Raw genomic sequence first — 18,820 nt, 5'->3', positions numbered from 1 at the left:
TTTGTGACCTCATGGACTATACAGTCCATGGAATTATTAAATAGATAACTAACGAGAAGTTCCTGTATAGGTCAGGGAACTCTACTCAGTGCTCTGTGGGAACCTAAATGGGAAGGAAATCCAAATATATATATAGCTCGTTTACTTTGCTGTACAGCCGAAACTAACACAACATTGGGAACAACTATCCAATAAAAATAATTAAAAAACAAAAGAAAAACCTCTAAAATGTTTCATGAATAAGTTTTAGCAGTTCAACTTTATAACAATTATAAATAAACCTGTTACCTTTTTTTTCTGGACAATGCAGTATTGGCATTTTTTAAAACAAGTATATTTTTTATTGACTGCAAAGTAGAAACTAAAAGAATTAGCTATCACTTCATTGTTTACCCGATAACAACCTACCCTGTGATATTAGCTGTAACATAAAGAGCAAACAATTTGAGGAACTTACACAAAACTCTGTAACAATGGGCAAATTTTTATATTGCAGAATGTTTACTTTCATGTATTACATATTTAAATACATTCTTTACATAGCTTATTTTAACGATAGTTTTTAAAATTAGCTTTGATAAGAAACACGTGTTGAGAGAACATTCTCTTTCCCACCTCTATTAACTCCTCCCCACCCCCACCTCAGCTTCTTGAGTAAGGACAATCAGCTTCTTGAGTAAGGAATGCTATACATATCTAAGCATTGTGTATGTATGTGACACCTTGGTTACACAGGGGTGTGATTAAACTTTATATTTCTTCCTCTTGTCCATTTGACATTCATTCAACAGGCTTTACTTTCCTGCTCCTGGATGAACACTCGCCCAGGTGCAGCTAACACAGGACACATTCTTAGTTCAGTGATTTGTTCAGTCATGCATTAACAAACTCCAAAACTAACTTAAGGCTTCTTACTGCCACCACCCCTTTCCCTTTGGTTTTTTAAAAAACTATTATGAATTAATTTCTACTGTGGTATAGTTGCTTTACACTCTTGTGTTAGCTTCTACTGCATAGGAAAATGAATCAGCTGTACATGTATACATATCCCCTTCTTTTGGGGTTTTTCTTCCATTTAGGGCACCGCAGTGCATTAGGTAGAGTTTCCTGTACTATGCAGTATGCTCCCATCAGTCATCTATTTACATAGTATCAGTGGTGTATTGATTTTCTTTGAAAGTGGTGGCTTCCCGGAGCACTGCAATAGCCATCTTCAAATAAACCTATTCATAAATGCTCCCTCCTCCCTATACTCTATTTTTAAACCATGATTTTAAACACATGTGTTGTCATTCTCAGACCCACGTAGAATTTTTCTTACCTGATCATCTTTAGTCCCATCTACTACAATAGACTACTCTGTGTTTCGGAATGACAGATGGGCCAAGAAGAACTAGACAAAGCTTTGATAAACAAAACTTTTTTCACATCAGCATCACAATTATACTGGCTAGAGGTGGAGGAAAAGTAGATAATGAAATCTTTAAGAGATACTTTCTATAATGTATATTTAGTACTCTCTTTCCTGCACTGCCTTGCACAGTGATGTTAGTATTCAACACAGTCTTATTATCTGATTAACACTACTTTAGCCACCAACTGATGAGAACAGAGGAAAGGGACGAAGTAGGTGATTAAACAGTTAATCCCCTTAGGGGATCAGCGAGAAAAAATATGGGAGCCCTAGTATGTTAATGATCACCCAAGAAATTACCCTTACTTAACAACAAAACCAAACAGGCTTGCCTAGCAACAAAACCAAGCAGATTTGCTTAACAACAAAACCATGCAACAGTGGCATGAGACATGCCCCAGACCATAGAACAGTGGTGGAACGATACCTACCTATATCCTGCCCATTGGACACAGCAAGCTAGTGATCCTTTCAGTTCAGTTCAGTCACTAAGTCGTATTTGACTCTTTGTGACCCCATGGACTGCATGACACCAGGCTTCCTGTTCTTCACCAACTCCCGGAGCTTGCTCAGATTCATGTCCTTTGAGTTAGTGATGCCATCCAACCACCTCATCCTCAGTCACTCCCTTCTCCTGCCCTCAATCTTTCACAGCATCAGCGTTTTCCAATGAGTCAGTTCTTCACATCAGGTGATTCTTTAGGAGATTTTTCCACATGTATGAAACAGAAATATAGGGAAAAGGTGACATACTGAAACCTGAGATGACTTACTACATTTTAGTATATGTTACTGCCTTTTTGCTTATTTCCGTAGCATCATGACAGTTCTGCTTGGGCCACATAGGGTCAAAAACTCCTCTGCCCAATGTGGAGGAAAAACTGATGACAGAAGCTTAGCATCTACTCAAGAAAGAGGAAGAAGGTGGCTTTCTTCCCTCCCCACTCTTCCTTTGATTACAAAAATGTAGCCCACTAAGCTCTCAGTGCAGCATTCCCTTACCCGCTTCCTTGTATCTCTCACAAGTATCCAAAACTAACACAGTTTCTTTCATTTAGTAATATGCATCTAAGTTTCCTCCATGTATTCTTATGACTTGATAGCTTTTTTTTTTTTAATGCTGTACAGTATTCCATTGTCTGGATGTACCATAGTTAATTTATCCATTTTCCTAGTAAAGGACACCTTGGCTGCTTCCAAATTTTGGCTATTATGAATAAAGATGCTATAACATCCATGTGTTGTTTTCTGTATGGAAACAAATTTTGAACTTCTTTGGAGTAAATACCAAGGAGTGTGATTGCTGAATCACATGGTAGAAGTATATTTAGTTTTGTAAGAAACTGACAAACTGTCTTTCAAAGTGTCTGTACCATTTTGCATTCCCACAAGCGATGAATAAGAAAGTCTTATTGCTCCCCATCCCCAGCAGCAGTTGAGGTTATCAGTGTTTTGGAGTTTGGCCATACTAACCGTTGTGTGATAGTATCTCATTTTTTATCTTAATCTGCATTTTCCTGATGACATACGACGTGAGCATTTTTTATGTGCTTCTTTGCCACCTGTATATATCTTTGATGATGTATCCATTTTGATCTTTTGCCCATTTTTAAAGACACTGTTAATTTTCTTATTGTTGACTTTGAACTCTTTGTTTTAGATAATAGTCCTCTATCAGTTACGTCTTTAGGAAATATTTTCTCCTAGTCTGTGGCTTGCCTTCTTATTCTCTTGACAATGTCTTTCAAAGAACAGAAGTTTTTAATTTTAATGAAGTCTAGCTTATCAACCGTGGTCTTGCCTGGAAAATCTAGGGATGGAGGAGCCTGGAAGGCTGCAGTCCATGGGGTTGCACAGGGTCGGACACGACTGAGTGACTTCACTTTCACTTTTCACTTTCATGCATTGGAGAAGGAAATGGCAACCCACTCCAGTGTTCTTGCCTGGAGAATCCCAGGGATGGGGGAGCCTGGTGGGCTGCCATCTATGGGGTCGCACAGAGTTGGACACAACTGAAGCGACTTAGCAGCAGCAGCTTATCAATTGTATGTTTTATGATCACATCTTTGATGCTGTGTTAAGGTCATCACCATATGCAAGGTCATTTCTCCTCTGTTATAGGAATTTTATAGTTTTGCTTTCTTACATTTAGGTCTATAGCTCATTTTGAGTTGACATATTTTATTGGATCTATAAGCCTTTTATTTTTGGTGATGCTAATATAAAGGTTTTTTATTTCAAACTCTCCTTTGTTTTGGTATATGCACCATGTATCCTGCAACCTCATTTTAATCACTCAATTAATTGATTAGTGAACTTTTGTTCTCTCAGCACTTTAAATATTTCATTTCACTCCCTTCCAGGTTGTATGCCTCTGAGGAGAAGTGGGATGTAATTTTTATTTTTTCTCCTCTATTGGTAAGATGTTTTTCCCTCTGGCTTCTTTGAAATTTCTTCTTTGTCTTTGATTTTCTGCAACTTGAACATGACCTAGTTCTTTTGACATTTACCTTGCCTGATGGTCTCAGCTTCCTGGGTCTGTGGTTTGGCGTCTAACATTAATTGGGGGGAAATTCTCAATCGCTATTGCTTCATATAGTTCTTCTGTTCCTTTCTTTCTTCTCCTCCTGTTAGCCTCATTAGGCACATATTACACCTTTTTAGTTGTCTCACTTCTCTTGGATGTTCTGTTCCAATTTTTTCAGGCTTTTTTTCTCTTTACTTCTCAGTTTTTGAAGCTTCCACATAACTTCAAGCACAGAGATTCTTTCCGCAACCCATCAAAAGCATTCTTTATTTCTGTTACAGTTTTTCTTGAGTGCTAGCATCTCTTTTCATTTTCAGAATTTCCGTGTCTGCTTACATTGCCTGCCTATTCCTGCATGCTGTCTACTATTTCTATTAGAGCCTTTAGCATATGAATGGTAGTTGTTTTATTGATAGATTCACAGTGAGATAATCCTAACATTTCTGCTTTATCTGGGTCTGGTTCTGATGCTTGGTCTAGTCCTTCAAACTGTGTTTTTTGCCTTTTAGTGTACCTTGCAAGTTTTTTGTTGAAAGTCAAGTTTGGTACACTGAATTTTAAAAACTGCTATAAATGAGCCTTTGGGCTTCCCAGGTGGCTCAATGGTAAAGAACCCACCTGCCAATGCAGGAGATGTGGGTCCGATCCCTGGGTCAGGCAGAATCCCTGGAGAAGTAAATGGCAACCCACTCCAGTCTTCTTGCCTGGGAAATACCACAGTCAGAGGAACCTGGCAGCTATAGTCCATGGGGTTGCAAAAGAGTCAGACATGATTTAGTGACTAAACAACAACTTAGATGAGCCTTTAGTGATGTGACACCAAACTGTGGGGAAGGGGAAGCCCTTCGCTTAGGTCTCTGGTCTTTTGATGAGCCAGTACCAATGGAATGTGACCTTCACAGGTGCCTCTTAGTTTTTTCCCAACCTTAGGTGGGGCAGGATGTCTGGAGGGGGATGGAGCTGAGTATTTTCTTTCACTCAGGTCAGTTACACTCTGATAAAACTCAATAAGTTAGGCCTTTGATAAAGTCGTTTCTCTGAAGGGCAGACTTTCTTCAGAAGAACGAAACGCTATGTTGTGTTTGAAATGGTTACTTTCCCCTCACCCTGCTGAAAGCCCAAGGAGATTTTCCTCTGGTATTTACTGTAAGTACCTTCTTAGTAGAGCTCCAGGCAGACTTGTAAGCATTTGAACATCCAGCAATTCACCAATTACAGCTTAGATTCTCCTACCCTGGCAATAATTCCATGGAAGTTTCTGCTCCACTGAGTTGTATCTCCCTAATTTCTCTTTCCATTTTGGGGAGCAGTCATTTGCCCTGTGAACTCAGTTTTCCGACAGGTCTAAGAAGACTTGTTTATTTTTCAGTTTGTTCACATTTTTACTTGTTGGTCAAATGGAGTGGTGACTTCTAAACTATTTGCATGCCAGACCAGAACCTAAATTCCCTTTCATGATCCAGTATTCCTATAAACAAAAGGAAAATGTGATTTTGGAACCACAGAACACGTCTCAGGACTCAGTAGAGCATGGGTTCTTCTGTCTTGACACAGAAAGCATTCAATGAGAGGTAGAGTGACAGGTGAGGAAAGAGTTTACAGTAATCTAAAGAGTCTGCATACTATATAATTTCAACTATATGACATCTGGAAAAGGCAAGCCATGGAGATTATTTTAAAAAAAAAAATCAATTGCAGACTTCCCTGGTGGCACATTGGTTAAGAATCCATCTGCCAATGCAGGGGACTTGGATTCGATTCCTGTTCTGGGAAGAGTCCACACACCACGGGGCCACTGAGCCTGTGTGCCCCAACTTCTGAGCCCATACTCTAGAGCCCCTTTGCTCTGGGACAAGAGAGGCCACCACAATGAGAAGCCCACGCACAGGAACTGGAGAGGACCCCGCTGTGTGCTGCAGCTAGAGAAAGCCTGAGCACAGAAACAAAAACCCAGCACAGCCAAAAACAAATACATTTTAAAAAATGTTGTTTAAAAAGATCAGTTGCCAGGAAGCACAATATAGGGAAGAATGAATAGATAGAGCACAGAGGATGTGGGGCAGTGAAACTGTTCTGTATGACAATAAAATGGTAGATAACACATCATTACACGTTTGTTAAAAAGCACAGAATGGAAAATACCAAGAGTGAACCTGAAAGCAATATGAACTTTGTGTGAAAATTATGTCAGTGCATGTTCATCCATTTTAAGAACTGGACCACTCTGGTGAGGGATGTTGATTGGGGGTAAGCTGTGCACACAGGGAATCAGGGATATATGAAAACTGCTCAAATGTGCTATGAAACTAAAACAACAACAAAAAAAGTCTTAAAATTAAAGTCTAACTAAAAGAAAAAAAAAAAACAAAAAACCAATGCTGGCAAAACAGAGTTCACTAGCTGGTTAGGCTATCTATTCCTGCAGAACAAATTACCCAAAACTTAATGACAAAACACTTAAAAAAATTATTTATTTATGGCCACACCAACACATATGGGATCTTAGGTCCTTGACCAGAATCAAGCCTATACCCCCTGCATTGGAAGCGCAGAGTCAACCACTGGACCATCAACAAGTCCCAATTTTTTTACTTTTCATGATTCTTTGGGTTGACTGGGGCTCAACTGGATATTTCTTCTTCTGGGATCTCAGCTGCGGCTGAAATGTCCATGATGTATTAAGGTCTCTCTTCATACAGCTCTCTCACTGGCAAGGTGGCTGTACTCTTGATATGGGTAGCTTCTAAGAGAACATTCAAAGCATGCGAAGTGAATGCTGTAGATCCCTTGGTATCTATTCTGTGAAGCTACAGAGCATCACTTCTCTCTAATTCTACTTGTCAAAATTACAGATTCAGGCCAGTTTAATAGGGAGGGGAAATGGCTTCTGCCTCTCCATCGAAGGAGCGGCAAAGAATTTGTGAACATTTAAAAACTACCATGCTATCTTTTATTCAACTGGTTACCAGTTTTCAATCTGAATCACTCTGCTTATGTATACTTTTTTTGTCTTCAAAGTATAGCCATAGTCCATGATGAAAACAACCCCGTGAATTAGAGAGATTTTCTGTGTAGAAATGTTTCATACTGGGAAGAAAAAAAAATGGCAGATTTAGAAATTTAGAAATTTCATAGGCAGATTTAGGAATTTCACATCTTAATTGTGACAAAGGAAACACCAGTAATTTTAGAGACAAACTGAAATAATTAAATATGTAATTAGGTTTCGTAACATTGATATTTTTAACTTGATTGTCACATGGTGAAGCTATCATGAAGTTGAGAGAAATCAAGATAGGGGGCTCTCATTGAAGATAGAATGGCCATTTTTATGATGAGTAAATCCTGCCTTAAAAAAGGAAGTTTTCTAGGAATTCCCTGGAGGTCCAGTGGAATTAGGATTCCATGCTTCCACTGCCAGGGCTATGGGGAGCTAAGATCCCACAATCTGTGCTCCAGAAAAAAGAAAGGAAGTTTTCTGAAGAGAAGTGAAAAATGTATCTCCACAATCTGAGAAGTATTTACTAATTATTCTGAAAATATTCCAGCACCCTGGAAATTTTTTCTTACCTTTCTTTTCAGAAATTTTAGCATCTCTTTTACCCTAGGGCTTCTCTGATGGCTCAGATGGTAAAGAATCTGCCTGCAGTACAGGAGACATGGGTTCGATCCCTGGGTCTAGAAGATCCCCTGGAGGAAGGCTTGGCAACCCACTCCAGTATTCTTGCTGGAAAAATCCCATGGACTGAGGAGCCTGGTGAGCTACAGTCCATGGGTTGCAAAGACTTGGACATGATTGAGCAACTAACAATTTCATTTTCTCCTACATCATAGTCACACCAAATATATAATTTAAAACTTTTTTTTTTAATGAGAAAGAAGTCTGTATTCTTCCGTTGAATAATTCTGGCTTCTCTTCCATGTTATTCTTCTTAATGAATTCAAATGGAGCTTCAAAACTTACAAACTTTTCAAATTAGAACAATTGATTCTCAAATACTCTCATGATTGAGGAGAGTTCAAAGGTCCTTCCTTAACAAATCCAAGTGCAGGGGACAGGAAGTCAAACTCTTCTGCTGAGGGTAGAATTCTCCTGTGACTAGTAGTGTCTGAAATGAACATGATTACTTCACTTTTGATTTTCTGCTGGCATTTCTCATTGTAAGTATCAGAGAAATAATAAAAAACAAAGTGGTAATGTGCCACCTTGTGGATGCACATGGAAGGGAACAATTGTAGGATTTTTTTTCCCCATGATGAGAATTTAATATTGTATTTTTATACTTTTTCCTATTATATAAGCAATAATTGTTCAGTGCGAAAACTCAGAAGAGCATAAAGAAAGTGGATACTTGACTGTTCAGTTCAGTTGCTTAGTGGTGTCTGACTCTTTGTGACCCCATGGACCGCAGCACACCAGGCATCCAACTCCCAGAGTTCACCCAAACTCATGTCCATTGAGTCAGTGATGCCAGCCAACCATTTCATCCTCTGTCTTCCCCTTCTCCTCCTGCCCTCAGTCTTTCCCTAGTGAGGATATTTTTTCAAATATATGAAAAACAAGAGTAATCATCCCAGTCTGGACTTGGAAGATACCCTACTGAAGCAGCGCAGTGAATGAGTGAATGAATGAATGAATTTCTTAAAGTCTGATTTTTAAGGTCAGCGGTTTGCCCAGCCTGATGTTAGGCTCTTATCTTCCAGAAATATTATTAATGTTCTATCTGGGCAGAAAGTTGATGAAATTTTCTTTACATTCTGTATGAAAGGGGAAGTGTTGGTTGCTCAGTTGTGTTTACTCTTTGCGACTCCATGGTCTGTGCCTGGAATTCTCCAGGCAAGAATACTGGCGTGGGTGGCCATTCCCTTCTCCAGGGGATCTTCCCAACACAGGGATCAAACCCTGGTCTTCTGCATTGTAGGCGGATTCTTTACTGTCTGAGCTACCAGAGAAGCCATTACATTCTGAAGGTAATAACTATGATCTGTAAGTACTATGGACAACTCTCTGTCTCCATGTGTGAGGGGCGTCACCATCAACCACCACATGTGTTTCACCATCGGTTATTATGGGATGGTTGAATATAGAAGAATGTCTCCAAGTCTACCTGGAGACAGTAGATTCCCTCAGAAAGGGTGATCTTAGGTCCACAGCCATCAGAGGTGGATGGCTCCACAGAATTCTAGAGATTCTTCATGTTCTTCTGGATTTAGCAAGTTTCAGGCTCTCAGTCTGTCTCCTTTTCTGCAAAATAATACTGTTAGACAAGATTAATAAATTTCAAGCTGTGTGTTTTAGTTTTATTATAAATATATATTTATGAACTTCGTTCATACAATATTTTTCTTATATTGATACTTTCTGGATATAGCACATTATAAAAATGTATATAGTAATATGAACCAAATTTGGAGATATTAGAGATTATCAATGCATTAATGTTTCCTCATTAAACAAACTTATAATATAAAAGTGGTCAAACAGGAGATGGCAAGAGTGAACGTCGACATTCTAGGAATCAGTGAACTAAAATCGACTGGAAAGGGTGAATTCAACTCAGATGATGATTATATCTACTACTGTGGGCAAGAATCCCTTAGAAGAAATAGAGTAGCCATCACAGTCAACAAAAGAGTGTGAAATGCTGTACTTGGATGCAATCTCAAAAATGACAGAATGATCTCTGTTCGTTTCCAAGGCAAACCACTCAATATCACAGTAATCCAAGTCTATGCCCCAACCAGTAACGCTGAAGAAGCTGAAGTTGAACGGTTCTATGAAGACCTACAAGACCTTGTAGAACTAACACCCAAAAAAGATGTTCTTTTCATTATAGGGGACTGGAATGCAAAAGTAGGAAGTCAAGAGATACCTGGAGTAACAGGCAAATTTGGCCTTGGAGTATAGAATGAAGCAGGGCAAAGGCTAATAGAGTTTTGTCAAGAGAACTCACTGGACATAGCAAACACCCTCTTCCAACAACACAAGAGAGAACTCTACACGGACATCACCAGACGGTCAACACCAAAATCAGATTGATTATATTCTTTGCAGCCAAAGATGGAGAAGCTTTATACAGTCAGCAAAGACAAGACCAGGAGCTGACTGTGGCACAGATCATAAACTCTTATTGCCAAATTCTGACTTAAATTGAAGAAAGTAGGGAAACCACTAGACCATTCAGGTATGAGCTAAATCAAATCCCTTACAATTATACAGTGGAAGTGAGAAATAGATTTAAGGGACTAGATCTGATAGACAGAGTGCCTGATGAACTATGGACAGAGGTTTGTGACATTTTACAGGAGACAGGGATCAAGACCATCCCCAAGAAAAAGAAATGCAAGAAAGCAAAATGGCTATCTGGGGAGGCCTTACAAATAGCTGTGAAAAAAAGAGAAACAAAAAGCAAAGGAGAAAAGGAAAGATATACCCATTGAATGCAGAGTTCCAAAGAATAACAAGGAGAGAGAAGAAAGCCTTCCTCAGTGATCAATGCAAAGAAATAGAGGAAAACAATAGAATGGGAAAGACCAGAGATCTCTTCAAAAATTTTTTAGAGATACCAAGGGAACATTTCATGCAAAGATGGGCTCAATAAAGGACAGAAATGGTATGGGCCTAACTGAAGCAGAAGATATTAAAAAGAGGTGGCAAGAATACACAGAAAAACTGTACAAAAAAAATCTTCACAACCCAGATATCACGATGGTGTGATCACTGACATAGAGCCAGACATCCTGGAATGTGAAGTCAAATGGGCCTTAGAAAGCATCGCTACGAACAAAGCTAGTAGAGATGATGGAATTCCAGCTGAGCTACTTCAAACCCTAGAAGACAATGCTGTGAAAGTGCTGCACTCCATAAACCAGCAAATTTGGAAAACTCAGCAGTGACCACAGGACTGGAAAAAAGCAAGTTTTCATTCCAACCCCAAAGAAAGACAATGCCAAAGAACTCTCAAACTACCGCACAATTGTACTCATCTTACACGCTAGCAAAGTAATCCTCAAAAATTCTCTAAGCCAGACTTCCACAATATGTGAACCATGAATTTCCAGATGTTCAAGCTGGTTTTAGAAAAGGCAGAGGAACCAGAGATCAAATTTCTAACATCCACTGGATCATCAAAAAGCAAGAGAGTTCCAGAAAAATATCTATGTCTGCTTTACTGACTATGCCAAAGCCTCTGACTGTGTGGATCACAACAAACTGGAAAATTCTGAAAGAAATGGGATACCAGACCACCTGACTTCCTCTTGAGAAATCTCTAAGCAGGTCAGGAAGCAGTACTTAAACTGGACATGGAACAACAGACAGGCTCCAAAAAGGAAAAAGAATATGTCAAAGCTGTATATTGTCACCCTGCTTATTTAACTTATATGCAGAGTACATCATGGGAAACACCGGGCTGGATGAAGCACAAGCTGGAATCAAGATTGCCAGCTGGCAAAAATCTGGCTTAAAGCTCAACATTCAGAAAACTAAGATCATGGCATCCGGTCCCATCACTTCATGGCAAATAGATAGGGAAACAGTGGAAACAGCATCAGACTTTATTTTGGGGGGCTCCAAAATCACTGCAGATGGTGACTGAAGCCATGAAATTAAAAGATGCTTACTACTTGGAAGGAAAGTTATGACCAACCTAGACAGCATATTAAAAAGCAGAGACATTACTTTGCCAACAAAGGTCCATCTAGTCAAGGCTATGGTTTTTCCAGTGGTCATCTATGGATGTCAGAGTTGGACTATAAAGAAAGCTCAGTGCTGAAGAATTGATGCTTTTGAACTGTGGTGTTGGAGAAGACTCTTGAGAGTCCCTTGGACTGCAAGGAGATCCAATCAGTCCATCCTAAAGGAAATCAGTCCTGAATATTTATTGGAGGGACTGATGTTGAAGCTGAAACTCTAATACTTTGGCCACCTGATGCAAAAAGCTGACTTATTTGAAAAGACCCGGCTGCTGAGAAAGACTGAGGGTGGGGGGAGAAGGGGATGACAGAGAATGAGATAGTTGGATGGCATCATTGACTCAATGGACATGAGTTTGAGTAAACTCTGGGAGTTAGTGATGGACCGGGAAGCCTGGGATGCTGCAGTCCATGACGTCGCAGAGTCAGACAGGCCTGAGTGACTGAACTGAACTGATACTAAAGAAAGTGAATTTTCTACATTTAAACTACAAAATACACTGCGGTGATACTTTTTTTTTTTTTTTGGCTTCATTTCTCTTTTATATTGGGGTTTCATGTGAGATCTTACATGTCTGTTTTCAAGAATGGCATTCTGAAGACATTTACACCTCAGCCAGCCCCTTTATGTATGATCAGGGCACTCAAGATGGCTGTTCTCTTGGTCTCTGTACATTTCCTGCTCAACCAGTGCTTGCTTCACATATACCCTTACTCACGCGACAGGCCTTTTTATACCCAGGCTCTGGCCAGTGATTGTTTTAATAGCTTTAGGTTGAATATCTCCACTAGGAGATCAAAGGGGCAGTGAGGGGCATGCCCACTGCTGGTTTCCCTGGTAAACAATGAGCCAACTGTTATCAATTCCCCCTGTAACTGGTAACCTCCCTCTACCCACAAGGAGTGAAGGCTGGGGTGCTGGCCGCTCCAGGGCCTTGCTTCAGTCATGCAAGTTTTCCCCATCCATTAAACCACTGAGTCTCTGAGGCTGATTCCAGACCCTTTCTTTGGTCTTGAAGCTGGGCAAATACAGGGCTTGCAGGCCTGTTGGGCTTGCAGCCCAACACCCAATTATAATAAATTCGCTATAGCACATCAACAGGTATAGAGAAGAAATAATAATTTTGTTTACATTCAGGTTCTTGGCAGAGACCCCTCTGTAATAAAAGGCAGATTAAAATGAGAAAAACAAACAGAAGTTTACTAACATGGATAACTCCTGTATACGTGGGAGTTCTGGGGGTAAAGGGGTAGGAGAGTTTCAGAGAAAAGGAGAAATTTGACAAGAGAATCAGTATGGGGGATTTTAGGTTAGAGTGGAGAGCTAGTTGGCATAGAAGTAAAGGCAGAAGTGGTCCTAACCTCTGGACCACCAGTTTGCCTCAGTTAATCTTAAACTCTTATTTTGCAGATAGTAATTTTAGTTTACTGATAATGTTGGGATGCTTTGAAATAAATGTTCCACTGAACTCTGGAAATTTTTGAGTTATTGTACTTCAGTTCAATTTTAAGAAAATTAAGTTTGGAGATTTCAAAAATTCCCTATAATGGTCATTGATACTCTAAATTGCCTTTGGTCATACTGGTCCATTTAGTTAGAAATATGCATATCCATGGATTTTAAACATAAAATTGGCCTGAGTCCCTATGTGTAGCTGCCCTCAAAATACTTACCTAACTGAAAACCCCCATCCTAGAGATTTTTCCTTTAGAAGAAAGGACAATTCTCAAATGGCTTAAGCAACTTACAGCATAAATGGCTCAATTTAAACAGCTTGCAAGCTAACCCCAGCCAGTTTTAAGAAGACAGGTTGGTTTTGTGGGAGCCAGGCCAAAGACTTTTTTTCAGTCGTCTCCAGAAGACAGCCATTCCAAACGAATAGGTCAAATCTGAAAAATCCTGGCCATTCTTCAGAAACAGTTTCAGAGAAACAGCCCCTGATCTCGATGAATGGCCAGGACTAGCCAGTTTCAGTGAATCAGTCTGATCACAAAATCAGAGCAAAGTGCCAAATGAATACTCTAATATAGAACAAGGCCTTAACCAGAACAGAGAAACCTTTGAATATATCCTGAGTAAAACCTGAAGAGGTAAAACCTGAGTAAAGCAAAGAGGGCGCAAACTCAGATCCAGGAGAAAAACCTTCAACTCTAGGGCCTGTGAGAAAGCAGTGAGTGGCGCTGGCTCAATTGTGGTCATCACAACTGTGTGCTCACCAGCCCCAGAGCTATCAGGAGGCTTTTTTTTTTTTTTTTTTGGCTGCACTGGGTCTTCCTTGCTGTGCACAGGCTTTCTCTAGCTGTGGCCTGGGCTACTCTTCGTTTTGGTGTGATGGTGTCTCTTTTTGCACAGCACAGGCTCTAGGACACACAGGCTTCAGCTGCCGCTGCATGTGAGCTCAGTAGCTGAGTTCAGGGGCTCTACAGCACAGACTCAGTAGTTGTGATGACTGGGGTTAATTGCCCTGTGGCATGTGGGATCTTCCCAGGCCAGGAATTGAACCTGTGTCCCCTGCATTTGGCAGGCAGATTCTTAACCCCTGGATGGCCAGAGAAGCCCCATCAAATGTCTTTTGTGGTCTCCTGCTAGTCACAAAAATGTTGACTTGAAATGAATAGACTACTAGATATTTCTCCAGCAAAGATGGGTCTATTTGAGGTTAGCAGAGAATTGTATTTGGGGTTAGCAACTGTTGTAAATCGTGTACAAGTCCCCTACATAGAAAGGGAAGGAGAATGCTTTTATAGAGAGGAAAAGGAACTTTGGAAAAATGAAAGTGTTAGGCACTCAGTCATGTCCGACTCTTTGCAACCGCATGGATTGTAGCTCACCAGACTCCTCTGTCCATGAAATTCTCCAGGCAAGAATAATGGAGTGGGTTGCCATTCCCTTCTCCAGGGGATCCTCCCTACCCAGGGATCGAACCGGGTCTCCTGCATTGCAGACAGATTCTTTACCGTCCAAGCCACCAGGGAAGCCTATATAGCAAATAAAGAGTCTATGGCTTCTTTTTGGCTGAGTTCTTGCCAGGGAAGGAGTCTTCTTCCTGTTGAGCTCTGCTATCTGCCCAGAGATAGAGTTCCCCCTTATGGTCTTCCAACTCTATTTGAGGTTTCTGTTTAATTTTTTATACTTCTAAGTTTTGCAATTCTGAACGAAGCTACTATAAACATATAAACATAAATGTGCAAGGTTTGTGTGGATATAAGTTTTCAACTCATTGGATAAATACCAAAACTGTTGGATCATACAGGGAGAATATGTTCAACTTTGTAAGAAACTGCCAAACTGTCTTCCAAAGTGGCTGTACCATTTTGCATTCCTAGCAGCAATGAATGAAAGTTCCTGAAGTTCCACAACCTTGTCAGCATTTAGTATTGTTTGTGTTTGGAGTTTTAGCCATTCTAATAAGTAGTGGTATCTCACTGTTGTTTTAATTTGTAATTCATTAATGACATATGATGTTGCATGTCTTCAAATATGTACTTAACATCTTTATACATTCTTTGGTGAGGTGTCTGTCTAGACTATTTGTCCATTTTTAAAAACTGGGTTGTTTGTTTTCTTATTGTTGAGTTTTAAGAGTTCTTTAAATTCATTTTTTAATTGTTTATTATTTAATTATGGTGGGCCCTCTCTTTTTCCTTCACAAGTCTCTCTAGTTCTGCTCCCGCTTGATTCCCCACTGTGCTCTTTCTTCCTGTTGAAAGTAAACTCAACAGCAGAGAAGTACGCTTTTTGCCTACTGGCAGAGGAAATGATGCTGCCAGTGCAGGTCATAGGGCAAATCTAAAAGCATATTTCTAATATTTCTTTGGTTAAAAGTTTGGAGCTTCATAAATACACACAGACACACACATTCTAGATTTACATCTGAAAATGCTGTAGCATATTTTTATAGTCAAAGGAGTGAGAAAAGCAATAAATCCATTAGGTCAGGGGTTCCCAACCTCCATGATCTAATGCCTGATGATCTGAGGTGGAGCTTATGTAATGATAATAGAAATAAAGTGCACAGTAAGTGTAATGTGCTTGAATCATCCTGAAACCATCTCCCTATCCCTGGTCTGTGGAAAATGTTTCTTCCACAAAACTAGTCCCTGGTGCCAAAAAGGTTGGGGATTGCTGCTTTAGGCTACAGAATAATCACCAGAGTTGTTTCAAGCATATTCTTTGGCCACTGAAGTGGGGTGTGTGTGTGCAGGGGTGTCTCTGACTAGACTAGTCTATAAAGTACTTGAGGGGAGTCCTTAGAGATAAAACCCAGATGGTAAATTGAAGGGGACCCTTGAAAGGCTATTTCATTCTGTTGTACCAGGGAGCCATTGAGGGCTATTGAGTAGCAGTGGAAAAGAGGCTTTTGCTTTTCATATCCTGTGCTGATAACACAATATTTAGGCATAGTAATTGACATGTCAACAGTTTAAAAAATTGGAGCCCAAATTCCTCATCTTAGAAATTCTCCAAGTCTCCCTTTCTCTCTTTTTAAATTGGGGTTAATACTTTACTCCAAAGCTGATATGAGGGTTACGTGAAATACTGTCTGAAGTACTTATTACCCATTTCATTCTTAAGACCATGCCACCTCATTTATCCTGACTCATTTAATTATTTTACTTCATTTAATTTTCACACTTCTTGTAATGTTGAAGGAGTAGGACCCATCATATATGCTTTCTCAGGCTCTGATCTCTAGGCTTTTCTTTTTTTTAATTAATTTATTTTTAACTGAAGAATAATTGCCTTACTAACATTGTGCTGGTTTCTACATGCATCAACATGAATCAGCCATAGGCATACATATGTCCCCTCCCTTCTGAACTTCTCGCCCACGTTCCATCCCATCCTATCACTCTAGTAGTCACAGAGCCCCAGTTTGAGTTTCCGGAGTCATACAGCAAATTCCCACTGGCTATCTATTTTACATATGGTTATATCTGTTTCCATACTACTCTCTCCATCTGTCCCACCCTGTCCTTCCCCGACTGTGTCCACAAATCTGTTCTCTATGTCTGTATCTCCATTGCTCCCCTGCAGATTTGTTCATCAGTATCATCTTTCTAGATTCCATATATATGTGCTAATATACCATACTTGTTTTCCTCTTTCTGACTTACTGTATTCTGTATACTAGGCTCTAGGTTAATCTACCTTATTAGAACTGACTCAAATGCATTCTTTTATGGTTGAGTAAAAATATCAATAACCTCAGATATGCAGATGACACCACCCTTATGGCAGAAGATGAAGAAGAACTAAAAAGCCTGTTGATGAAGGTGAAAGAGGAGAGTGAAAAAGTTGGCTTAAAGCTCAACATTCAGAAAACTAAGATCATGGCATCTGGTCCCATCACTTCATGGCAAATAGATGGGGAAACAGGGGCTGATTTTATTTTTCTCGGCTCCAAAATCACTGCAGATGGTAATTGCAGCCATGAAATTAAAAGACGCTTACTCCTTGGAAGGAAAGTTATGACCAACCTAGACAGCATATTGAATAGCAGAGATATTTCTTTGTCAACAAAGGTCTGTCTAGTCAAGGCTATGGTTTTTCCAGTGGTCATCTATGGATGTCAGAGTTGGACTATAAAGAAAGCTGGGTGCTGAAGAATTGATGCTTTTGAACTGTGGTGTTGGAGAAGACTCTTGAGAGTCCCTTGGACTGCAAGGAGATCCAACCAGTCCATCCTAAAGGAAATCAGTCCTGAATATTCATTGAAAGGACTGATGCTGAAGCTGAAACTCCAATACTTTGGCCCCCTGATGTGAAGAGCTGACTCATTTGAAAAGACCCTGATGCTGGGAAAGATTGAGGGCAGGAGGAGAAGGGGACAACAGAGGGTGAGATGGTTGGATGCCATCACTGACTCACTGGACATGGGTTTGGTGAACTCCATGAGTTGGTGATGGACAGAGAGGCCTGGTGTGCTGAGATTCATGGGATCACAAAGAGTTGGACACAACTGAGTGACTGAGCTGAACTGAATATTCCATTGTATATATGTACCATTCATATTTATCCATTCATCTGTTGATGGATATCTAGGTTGCCTCCAGGTCCTAGCTATTGTAAATAGTGCTGCAGTGAACACTGGGCTACATGTGTCTTTTTCATTTATGGTTTTCTCAGGTTGCATGCCCAGTAGTGGAATTGTTGGGGTGTATGGTAGTTTCATTTCTAATTTTTAAAGGAATCTCCATACTGTCTATATGAATTTACATTCCCACCAACAGTGCGGGAGAATTCCCTTTTCTCCACACCCTCTCCAGAATTTATTGTTGCAAGCATTTTGGTGATGGCCATTTTGACCAACATGAGGTGATATTTCATTGTAGCTTTGACTTGCATTTCTCTGATAATGAGCGATGTTGAGTATCTTTTCATGTGTTTATTAGCCATTTGTATGTCTTCTTTGGAGAAATGTCTGCTTAGGTCTTCTGCCCACTTTTTGATTGGGTTGTTTGTTTTTCTGGTATTGAGTTGCCCGAGCTGCTGTATATCTAGGCTTTTCTTATATAGTGTATCACTGATAAAGATGCTCTTGCCATTGTTGCTGTTAGGCCAGGCAATTTGTTAAGTGCAGTGCATACCTTATCTCACTTAAAACCCACAAAATTATTAATATTCTCATTTAGTTGATAAGAACACTGAGACTCAGACAGAGTATTTTGCCCAAAGTCACCCAGCAATTAAATGAGACAGAGCCTGCATTCAAACCCTGGCTTATCTAGCTCTAGCTCCCACGTACTTCACTGTTAACTGCACAAAATGCCTTTTATATACAGGCTTCTCCCTCTAGCAACTTTCCAAGCACTTTATCAGGACTTCATTGGCCTATTTACACACAGAATGCTATGTCATCAGGCTTCCCAATAGGTCTCCCCCACTAAACTGAGTTTTCTGAGGGCCAAGTCTTTGTCTCAGACACCTTTGCTCCCCAAGCACCCTGTATTGTGCTTGGTGAACACTGGGCTCATTAATTCATTCCTTCTGCAGATACTTACAAAATGTTTGCTATAAACCAGGTGCTATGCAGGAAGAGGAGAAAGGGACAACAGAGAATGAGATGTTTGAATGGCATTATTGACTCAATGGACATGAGTTTAAGCAAACTCCGGGAGATGGTGAAGGACAGGGAAGCCTAGCATGCTGCAGTCCACAGAGTCACAAAGAGTCAGACACA

This window comes from Oryx dammah, unplaced genomic scaffold (genome assembly GCF_014754425.2).
Source record: "Oryx dammah isolate SB20612 unplaced genomic scaffold, SCBI_Odam_1.1 HiC_scaffold_1, whole genome shotgun sequence".
Classification (NCBI taxonomy): Eukaryota; Metazoa; Chordata; class Mammalia; order Artiodactyla; family Bovidae; genus Oryx; species Oryx dammah.
Note: the sequence above shows the minus strand (reverse complement) of the source record.